Raw genomic sequence first — 11,170 nt, 5'->3', positions numbered from 1 at the left:
ATGTTTGTTTTTCTTGGCAATTGGCCATTCACATGTATGTTTAACTTAATAGCACGATTGTCACTGCTCCCAATTGGTTTGACAACATTTACATCTCACACCAGGCCCCGGGCACCACATAAGATTAAATCCAGGGTTGCTGTTCCTCTGGTCAGTTCCATGACCAACTGTTCAAAGGCACAGCTGTTTAGAGTATCTAGAAATTTCACCTCTTTGTTGTGACTGGTACATATATGTGAGGTTATATAGAAATTGGGCCAGCCCTAAAAGTGGATGAGCTGGGCAGTGGCCCAGGATGCCAAGCTGAGCTCAGTGGCTATTTCTTTAATGTACTGTCTGCAGTGAACTAGGGTGGCAAAAGGCAAGAGTCTAACCTCTTTTTTCAAAGTTCTTGAAGATCCTGGCTTTCAGAATCCTACCTAGAAACCTAAATTTTGCTTCCAGGACCTCACAGCTGAATTTCCCTGTGTCATTGATGCCAATGTGAAACACAACTACTGACTTCTCCCATCAGGCTATCTAGACAACAGGCAGCATCCACAACCTTTGCACCATGCAGGCAAATTCACCCTGTATTCTGCACAATCATCACATACCCAGCTATCTATGTTCGTAATGATCAAATCACCCACTACGAGGATCCCTCCACTCCCCCAAGGAGCATCCTCTGCATGAGAGGATAACTGCTCATTACCCAAGGAATGGGTCCCTTCTAAAGGATCATTCTCCAGAGTGAAGCCCTCCATCCCCAAGACCTCCATTCTCCATAACAACAAGGGAGTATCATCCTGTAGCTGTAACATCCCCAAAGGATGCCTCATCCACCACCCTCTCTGCCTCTCTCAGCTTCTCCAGGTCAGCCACCTTGACCTCAAGGAAATGAACTTCTTCCTGGAGAAGCAGGAGCTCATTTATTTATGTATTTAAAATATTTCTATCCCACCCATCTACCCTATAATAGGGCACTCAGGGCAGCTTACAATAAAATCAAACATGTGCATAATAAAAATTGTACAGAATAAACATCATTGCACCATGGGCAAACCCACAACACTTGTCCAAGAGGCAGACAAACATACATGTGACAAGCAGTACAATACATTGGGAAGCCCCCACATTCCTGCTGGCTTCCTACCTGCATAATTATTTTTGTAGTTTATTGAGTTGCTTTATTGGAAAGCTTAGGTTTTGTTTAGGTCAAGGAGAAAAGAGGTAGAGTACCATACCCTTCTCACCCTGCTACTGAACTCGCTTAGCTGCTTAACTCGGCTTGATGCTCTGTCAGCTGGGACTCCCTGGAACTCCTGGAACTGGCTTCCCTAACTAGGTTGTTCTAAATTAATATGCCTGGCTAGTTCATCTCAGCTATTGCAGCCAATACTCTCAGGGGATGTGAATCAAATTCCTGAAAGTAGGAATTTCTGAGAATAGGGGATGGAGTCAAGTCAGTTTATTCCCCTGGGATTGGGGAGTGAACAATGCGTGTTGATTAAGTGGGGAGGGGACAATGGGTGGTGAGCTAACTGGGGATTAAACTCCTGGCAAAGATTTTTTCTTTCCTTCCTGAGAAACATTCCTATTTTAAAACTTTTAATAAAAAGCTAAATACCTTTTACCTTTCTTTTTACAGAACAGAACACACTTTTAAAAGTGCACATTGCCGTGTAGTGTAATATGCTCTCTATCTTTGATAAACTAAACTAATTTTTAGCTGATTTTAAGCTGAACGGGCAGCTGAAACTTTCAGCTGAGCTTTTTTTCACCTACAAATAACACCTAATCTTTTAACCTAGGAAAACTGAAATTTGATTTTTAAAGGCTAAGCCTATTCTTTTTAAGTCTAAGATGACTCTCCCAGTAGCTAGATTTGTACTGTGTGGAACCATGGATTAGTGCATGGTGGGTTACCCCTTATCCAAAATTGGAGTTTAGTCTAGTTTACTGGGGCCCCTGAAACTTCCCTGCTTGGGTAGAGCTGAAAACTAGATTTCTATGGGCTTCCCACCCCTAGAATATAGCTCCTGAGCTATAAACTAATACAGGATTTGGCTCCTAGCACAATGTCCTTACTGTGCCTTTACTAGTCTGAGTTGTTGCTTTAATTAAATAATTAAAAATTAGTGTCACTTACCTTCTCATCACTTGGCTGCTTAACTTGCCTTGGTGTTTTGTCAGCTGGGGCTCCCTGTAATTCGTGGAGCTCACTCCTGTGTACTTCTTTATAGTACAAACCAAGAAGAGCAAGGTGTGTCAAACAGGAAACAACTTAGAATTATTTTACTTAGTCTCCATTTGTTTTTATTATTATATCCCTTTTTTTCACAGAAAATCATCAAAAGCTGCTTACAAAAAGTAAAGAAAAAACAGTATTTGGGGGGGAAATATTAAGTTAATGGCTAGGTTGTTGTGATGCATTCCATGTAGGGCTTTCTTAAAGACAGTTTGCAAGTTCAGTTGGAGCAAAATGTGGCTGCCCAGATTCTAAGAGAGGCCAGAAAATCAGAGCATATTTCAGAGCATGTGGTATAATGGTTAAGGTGCTGGACTATGAACTGGGAGACCAGGGTTCGAATCCCCACATAGCCATGAAGCTCACTGGGTGACCTTGGGCCAGTCACTGCCTCTCAGCCTCATGAAAACCCTATTCGTAGGGTCGCCATAAGTCAGAATCGACTTGAAGGCAGTACATTTACATTTTGTATCAATAGAACTGATTACCAATCTGTTTCCAGGCTCAGTTTAAACCCCTAAATGGCCTCCAGTACTGTCTCCTACCATATGAACTTGCTCAAGTACTCCATTCCCCTACAGAAGCCCTCTTTGATACAGCACAAGAGAAAGGGCCATGGTGGTGGTGGCAGCGGCTACACTCTCGAGCAAGCTTACCGCGAGGGTTTTGCTGGCTATTCACTGTACAGTGAAGGTGGTTTTGTTCCAATGCACCTTTTCTAAATCTGGCCTCTTTTTCTTTATTTGTTTGCTTATTGATTTATTACAGCAGCTCTCTAGTTGACTGTTTCATTGCTCTTCTTTTTTAGTATTTTTATGAATTTACTTGTTTGTGCCTTAAAGATGACAGAAGGCAGATAAATAAAGGCAGTTAATGGTACAAACAAAGTTAAGGTACAGACATAAAATACATAATTATAAAATGATATCAAAAATTTAATATGTATGTAAACAATCAATATAAAATCCCTGTAAGTATTTTCATATAATAATAAAAAATGGCCAACAAAGAAAAGTCATTTTATGTATTATGTTCTAAGATATGAGCTGATACGTGGGCTGTTCATTAACTCAATTGTTCATTTCCTTCTGTCAATCAATTATAAAAAATATTGACAATTTTACCAACGTAGGTAAAAATGGAACATAATACATAAAATGTATACTCATCATGAAAGCCACTGAAGAAGACTGTCGAAACGTGTTTGGCTATGTTATATATTTTGTATTTTATCACATATGGGCATTGATTTATGCACATTGGCCACTGTTTACAAGTTGCCCTTTATCTTCACATAGATATTGTCCTGATCATATCATATATTTTGTATTTCATTGTGTATCAGCACTGACTTTTCTTTGTGGGTGACAAGGGAAGGTTAGGAGATTTAGACTTGGTGCTTAATGGGGTGAGATTACCCCTGAAGGACCAGGTCCGCAGCCTAGGGGTTATTCTTGACTCCCAGCTGTCCATGGAGGCTCAGGTCTCGGCAGTGAGCCGGGCAGCTTGGTATCAATTATATCTGATACAGAGGCTGCGACCCTACCTTCCTATGCATCTGCTCCCACGAGTGATACATGCCCTGGTCTCCTCTCGCTTAGACTACTGTAATGCGCTCTACATGGGGTTACCCTCGAAAACGGTCCGGAAATTGCAGCTGGTACAGAATGCGGCGGCACGCTTGATAAAGCATAGCCGTCGCCAGGATCATATCACTCCAGTGTTGGTAGACCTACATTAGTTACCAGTTGTTTACCGGGCCCAATTCAAGGTGTTGATGTTAACCTTTAAAACCCTATACGGTTTTGGCCCAGTTTATCTGAAGGAACGCCTCCAGTATCACCAATTATGCCGCCAGACAAGATCAGCCTCACAAAACCTTCTCTCGGTCCCACCAGTCAAAACAGCTAGGCTGGTGCGGACCAGAGAGAGAGCGTTCTCGGTGGTGGCCCCCACCCTCTGGAATTCTCTCCCCTACGATCTCCGACATGCCTCCTCCCTGATGGGTTTTCGCCGAGCCTTAAAGACCTGGCTATTCAGGCAGGCCTATAGGATTGCTGGGGTGGATTAGTTTTTATGATGTATTAATGGAAGGATGGTTTTAGCTTAATTGCTGGTTGTGGCTTGATTTGTATATTGTATTTTATATTGTTGTACGTCGCCTAGAGTGTCCATTAGTTCGGACAGATAGGCGACTAACAAATAAAATTTTATTATTATTATTATTATTATTTGTTGGCCATTTTTTTATTATTATATGAAAATACTTACAGGGATTTTATATTGATTGTTTACATACATATTAAATTTTTGATATCATTTTATGATTATGTATTTTATGTCTGTACCTTAACTTTGTTTGGAGCACTGTTTGTGTTAAGGTAGATTTTAACTCTACAGTGTTAGTTAATGGTACAACAACCCATATTCAGGAAGAACCAACAGAACAAGACCTAAGAGCAATAGAGTCCAAAACAAGAGGAGTGCTGACAGGGGAGGGGGGAGGCACACAAGGGTTTGGTGAACTCAGATGTGGTCAAGAAATGTCAGAGGACCCTTCTCTTTCCCCTGAATCAGGGCACCAAAAAGGGTTCTAAAACAGAAAGGCTACATTGCATTTCCCTCCCAGTCCCTGGGCCACTGGGGATAGGGTTGCCATATTCCAGTTCCACAAATCCGGGCAGGTTAATTTGCATATTATGTAAAGTATTTGCATATTATGCAAATATTTGCATATTAATATTTGGATTGTCCAGTTGTTTTGTTTTTGTGCCTAGGAATTACCACCAAAAACTGGGGAAAGATGTGAGAAATCTTTTTTTTAAAAGCAACATTTTCAGCCTTAAATGCCTAGACTCTAGTTTCCAACACTATGGAGTATTTATTGATTGATTAAGAGAATTTATATCCTGCCCTTTTGCTGTTAAAAACAGAGCTCAGCACAGCTTACAAATATAATAAAAACAATAAAAATACACAATCAATATAAAAACATAATAAAAACACAGAATAGCAACAAACATAAAGTAAATCAGGGCAGCAGTATGGTTAACCATATACGATATATTTCAAAGATGTGGTGGGTGGAGAAAAACAAGAAGCCAAAATGTTAGGAAAAGGAGTCTTTCACACCACATGCTCAGTTCTAAATACTGTTGCAGCAAGTTTTACAAGTTCCTCCAGTATTCCACTGGTGCAGGCACTCAGGCATTCAAAGTATCTGTATGTTTATTAGGTTTCATAAAAGCAGAGCTTTGCTTAACTCAAAATTTATTCTCGCTTTGATCAACAACATCTACACAGGTTCCACCTCCATACTCAAAATGAAACTGGGCCTGGAAGTGTGCAACAACCCCACACATACCTTGCTAATTAGATTACCAATGCCAGGATGTCTGTCTTATCGACTACTCTCCTGCTCCCCCCCCCCAGGCATCATGAAAGACCCAGTCCTGGGCTCAGAAAGAAAATAAATATCTGGTCCTCTTCAAAGTATTGATAAGCCTCTTGTTTTAATTGAAATAATAATTATAAATTCTTGTTCTTATCACTAATGGGAGTTAATTATCTTGCATATGCTGCTGTTGCTTCTATGGCTGTAACGGAGTGAAGTTAAAGATAAGTGAAATGCAAATAGGAAAAAAACAACACAAAAGGCAGTAACACTTTCCTAAATGTAATACCATACCAACCACAACAAGATTCCTATAAGTAAGGCAGAAAACTAAGCATCTCACAACCAGTCAGGATTCCTAACCAAAAACCAAAAATATGATAAATGAAGAAACAGTACATTTCCATTTCATATTAGGAAATGGGTATGCAGACAACAGACCAGATCTTAACAATCAAATAAATGCCAATTAATATGCAGATTGTTACAGTACAATAAAGAAGATTAGTTAAGCAAACAACATTCAAATAGGACCATCAGCTCAGTTACCAGTTACAGGTGGCGTGTTGTGAGGTGGGAAGACCCATCGACCAAACAGGAAGAAACTGGATCCCTGAGAATGAATGAACCCTACTTGGTATAAGAGGGGAATCAGATAAGTATGTGCTGCCTGCAGCAGCATTGCAGCCAAACGTAGGAACAGACAGGAGTAGAAACAGCAGAGAGGAAAAAGGAAAGTCGGTGACTCCCCAATGTTACCTCTCCCTGACCAGTAGAAGGACACCAAAATTAAATAGAGGTGAGCAAAGTGAGCAAGTGCAGACTGAGCTTCCTTGCCCTGGCTGTCCCTTAGGGTTGTTGTTAGTCCACTTTTCCTAGACAAATGAAAATAACTGAAGTCAAGGTCCCAGTTCTGGACACCACAATTTTAAGAAGGATGCATACAAACTGGTACAGGTTTGGAAGAGGGCAAAAAGGATGATCAGGGGACAGGAAACAAAGCCCTGTGAGGAGAGACTGAAAGAACTGGGCATGTTTAGCCTGGAGAAGACTGAGGGGAGATATGGTAGCACTGTTCAAGTTCTTGAAAGGCAGAGGAGGGCCGGGATCTCTTCTTGATTGTCCCAGAGTGCAGGACACGGAATAGTAGGCTCAAGTTACAGGAAACCAGATTTCAGTTGAACATCAATCAGGAGAAACCTCCTAACTGTTAGATCAGTGTGACAATGGAACCAATGACCTAGGGAGGTGGTGGGCTCTCCAACACTGGAGGCATTCAAGAGGCAGCTGGACAGCCATCTGTCAGGTATGCTTTAATCTGGATTCCTGCACTGAGCAAAGGGTTGGACTCCATGGCCTTAGAGGCCCCTTCCAATTCTACTATTCCATCAATCTATTATTCTTTATTGCTATAAGCCTTTCTGAGTCAGCTGTGTAGGCCCCAATGAGTGTCAATTGCAAGCAAGCCTTTATTAGTTCCTACTTCAAAAGCCAAGAGAAATTGTGGAGAGTGAGACTTTTGTAATTGCAGAAGAGACAGTGAATCCTGGTAATAGCATCCCATCTACATCAAGCAGTTTGGTAGCAGCAGGAGATAAACATGTAGACAGTGAATTCAATAATTCAAGCAATATCTCAGACAGTGAAAAAGGACAGTGAAATGATGACAGTGACAGAGAAGCAGCAAGTACCATGCAAGCCTGGCCAGATTATTCTATAATCTTAGAAGCAGGGGCATCACGACGGAGGTGCGGGGGGTGCGGATCACACCAGGTGACACCATGAGAGGGGGTGACACCCAGAGCCACCCCCCTAGGCACCACCAGGAAGCGGGACAGGAGGAGAGCTGCCCTGTCGCCGGCACGCCGCCACGCTAATGCCACGGCCGAACTGGATCTCCCACGGGGCGGGGCCTTGAGCCACGTTGCAGCCTGTTACCAGGCAGGCCAGGCTAGAGGCTGCTGCACCACCACCACCACTACACCAGGGGTGACTGTCTTGCGCGCCACTGGGTGGCTGGGGCAGCCGCCACCCTCTCGCCATGTGTAAGGCCGGAGAGGGACTTGCGGAAGCAGAGAGAGAGAGAAAGAGCGAGCGAGAGAAAAGCTTCTTGCCACCTTGCCGGCGGGGCGCAGACCGGGGAGACGGCTCCTGCTCCTCCTCCCGTCGCTGCGGTCCTTCTGGCAGGCTTGCCGGAGACCCGCGTGGACGAGGCCTGCCTGCAACCTGAGCCGCGCAGCCGGAGAGCCAGAGAAACCCCCGGGAAGGACGGACGCTAGTAGTTCGGACCTTCTTCCCCATCCAATTTCCAGGGTTTTGTCTGCTAAGGTCTCTTCCCGTTGCTGGGCGCTCGGAAGTGAGCCTCATAGTTTAATGGGACTTATATGCACACCCGAGGAAGAAACTCACAGTAAACAAGCGCAGGGGATGGCAGTGCACGCCTGCTATCTTGCACAGGATTGCAGGCGTGCACTGCCACCCCCTGTGCGTGTTTACTCAGAGTTTCTTCCCCGAGTGTGCATATAGCATTGTATCAAGCAGACCGATCCTATGCATGTTTACTCAGAAATAGCTCCACTGAGCTCGGCGCAGGACTGTATTGCAATGCAAGGAAAAAACGTGTGGCTTGTGTTGTGCGCAACTTCGGGTGGTTGTCCTCCCGTCTTTCCTAAACAGAGCCTTGACTATTTGGGAAAATGCTTCCATCCTCAGGGGGTGTTATTTAAACCTGTGTTTTACTTTGTTGCCTGAGACTGCAACTCTACATCCGCAAGCAAGCCGCATTGAACTTAATAGGACACTTCTGAGCATGCAGGTATAGGATTGCACTGTATTCAGTTATTGTTGCTTTTATACATTAATGTGTTCATAGTTCCTATTTACAAGTGTTATGCTCTTAGAATTTTTTGCTTTTCATCCACTTTAAAAACGTGGTGTTCTTTTACTAACAGCATAACACAATGGATTAGGCAGACCACTTTTAAGTGCTGAAGGTTTAAAAGATGGAAGTAATTATGTCAAGTGAGTCAGCTTAGCTGAGTGAGTCACTGGCATTTGGTAACAGAGGCAGCCTCTGTGTGGTACTGTACAACCTAGTATTGTTGGTAAATATTACTTGGAGAAGCTTTCAATATATAAGTGATACTATTCTATGCATTGCAACAAAAAATGTGTGCAAAGAATTAAAATGCATATCCTATGCTTGGCTTTTTAATTAGTTCTGTTGCTTTAACTGGAACTACTAATCATTGGAATATTGTTTTCATTGACAATGAACTTAAACATATTTGCCTTCTAAGTATCTGACTGGGAGGGACCTGTATTTAAGGTGACTCGAGCACATGCTTCTAGTGCTGTGTCACCAATCCTCTGGAATTCTGTTCCCTTAGAAGTGAAGCAGGCCCCAATGCTGTCAACATTTTTTACTTTTTTGAACGCTTTTCTCCCATGCTTTTCCAAATTAGTCTATTTTCCCCCTAGCAGTCCTTAAGACTTGCTGGTTTTTATATTTTAATAGTGTTTTATGAGCTGTATTATTTCACTTGGGTGTTCCCTGAATGTAGAGTGGTTTTGTTGTTGTTACGTCCCTTCACGTTGATTATGACTTATGGCGACCCTATGAATCAGTGACCTCCAACAGCATCTGTCATGAACCACCCTGTTCAGCTCTTGTTTTCAGGTCTGTGGCTTCCTTTATGGAACCAATCCATCTCTTGTTTGGCCTTCCTCTTTTTCTACTCCCTTATGTTTTTCCCACCATTATTGTCTTTTTCTAGTGAATCATGTCTTCTCATGATGTGTCCAAAGTATGATAACCTCAGCTTCATCATTTTAGCTTCTAGTGACAGTTCTGGTTTAATTTGTTCTAACACCCAATTATTTGTCTTTTTTGCAGTCCATGGTATGTGCAAAGCTCTCCTCCAGCACATTTCAAATGAGTGGATTTTTCTTTTATCTGCTTTTTTCACTGTTCAACTTTCACATCCATACATAGAGATCGGGAATGCCATGGTTTGAATGATCCTGACTTTAGTGTTCAGTGATACATCTTTGCATTTGAGGACCTTTTCTAGTTCTTTCATAGCTGCCCTCCCCAGTCCTAGCCTTCTTCTCATTTCTTGACTGTGCCAAGGTATTGATAATCCTTGACAAGTTCAATGTCCTTGTTGTCAACTTTAAAGTTACATAAATCTTGTTATTACTTTAGTCTTCTTGACTTTCAGCTGTAGTCCTGCTTTTGTGCTTTCCTCTTTAACTTTCATCAGTATTCGTTTCAAATCATTACTGGTTTCTGCTAATAGTATGGTATTGGCTGCATATCTAAAATTATTGATATTTCTCCCTCCAATTTTCACACCTCCTTCATCTTGGTCCAATCCCACTTTCCGTATGATATGTTCTACATATAGATTAAACAAGTAGGGTGATAAAATACATCCTTGTCTCACACCTTCTTATGGGGAACCAATCGGTTTCTCCATATTCTGTCTTTACAGTAGCCTCTTGTCCACAATATAGGTTGCGCATCAGGACAATCAGATGCTGTGGCACCCCCATTTCTTTTAAAGCATTCCATAGTTTTTCATGATCTACACAATCAAAGGCTTTGCTGTAATTTATAAAGCACAGGATGTGCGGTTTTAAATTGTATGTTGATATTTTGATGTTGTGAACCGGCCAGAGAGCTTCGGCTATGGGGCGGTATAAAAATTTAATAAATAAATAAATATAAATAAAAATTTCGTTCTGAAATTCCTTGGTCCGTCCCATTATCCAACATATGTTTGCAATATTATCTCTGGTACCTCTTCCCTTTCTAAATCCAGCTTGAACGTCTGGCATTTCTTACTCCATATATGGTGAGAGCTTTTGTTGTAGAATATTGAGCATTACTTTACTTGCATGGGATATGAAGGCAATAGTTTGATAATTACTGCATTCCCTGGGATTCCCTTTCTTTGGAATTGGGATGTATATGGAACTCTTCCAGTGATATACGGGAATTACGATTTACGAGTAACATTAGTACAAAAAACATTACTAAGGATTCTGTATGGTCTGGTATGGGAGGAGGTCCATGGGGGTGACACCATGAGTTACCGCACCGGGTGACACCAACCCTAGTGACGCCACTGCTTAGAAGGGGGAGTGGCTGTGACTATCACAAAGGGACCCTGCATTTCTGACTTTGCCACTACGCTACTGCACACAACAATGGCTGTATGTGTACATTCTGCAAAGGGGATTTCCACTCAGCCTTGCACAGGCGAGTGGAGAGTAAACACACACGGAGGAAGCGGAAGCCCAACATCAGTGGAGCCGCAAAACGTGAGCCGCAGCCTGGGAAGGGAGCTGCCTGCACCACACAAAGTAACATTCCTGGGCATTTCTCCTCTTGACATGGGGGGGGCGGGTTGTGTGCATGTGTAGCCACATGAGTGCCATGCCAAAGCTGAGTGGCCTGTGACCCACCCTGAGCCCCACATGGAGCAGGCCCCTCATATCCTGCTATTAACTCATTTCAGCTTGGCACCATCAGAGGCCCC

The sequence above is a fragment of the Rhineura floridana genome, chromosome 15, assembly GCF_030035675.1.
Source record: "Rhineura floridana isolate rRhiFlo1 chromosome 15, rRhiFlo1.hap2, whole genome shotgun sequence".
NCBI lineage: Eukaryota > Metazoa > Chordata > Lepidosauria > Squamata > Rhineuridae > Rhineura > Rhineura floridana.
This window is presented reverse-complemented; position numbering follows the sequence as displayed.